The sequence below is a fragment of the Gregarina niphandrodes genome (genome assembly GCF_000223845.1).
Source record: "Gregarina niphandrodes unplaced genomic scaffold scaffold00009, whole genome shotgun sequence".
NCBI lineage: Eukaryota > Apicomplexa > Conoidasida > Eugregarinorida > Gregarinidae > Gregarina > Gregarina niphandrodes.
This window is the reverse complement of record NW_011646046.1, coordinates 220457-220997: the sequence shown is the minus strand read 5'-3', so window position 1 is coordinate 220997 and position 541 is coordinate 220457.

The following is a 541-nucleotide window of genomic DNA, read 5'->3' as shown; positions in this document are numbered from 1 at the left end:
ACCGACAGCCAAGACCAACTGCGAAGCAGATATGAGAGAACTACTAAACACCTAGTCAGCCTAGGTTTCAAAATCAACAACGAGAAGAGAAGAGAAGAGAAAAGACTGGGCGGGACTGGGAGGACCGGTCGACCGTAAGCAGATAGGCCCGCCGAGACTGGCGCGAAGGGCTTGACTGACAAGAAACGGGACCCGAAACGAGGGCCCGATGTTGTGAACGACGAGTAGAGCTAGCGCACAGTGAGGGAACCGGGTTGAACCGCCGTAGGACGCGCCACGACAACCGAAGTGCCGGCCTGATCGCGTTTTCTTTTTGGCGCTGCTAGGGGATTATAAAATGAGGTGTTTGAATGCCGGCCCAAATTCTCCTTCAAGAGCTGCCCTGCTAATCTGGTTGTCGGGACTGGGGTTCCCTCTAAGTATGCGGTCCCCCCCCTAAGTATGCGGTCCCCGACAACGGATTCAATTCCTTCTTATTGGGTCAACGGGGTACGGAGTTTTTCGGACTAGATTCATTCAAGAGAAGCCCTTAACCGAGTTC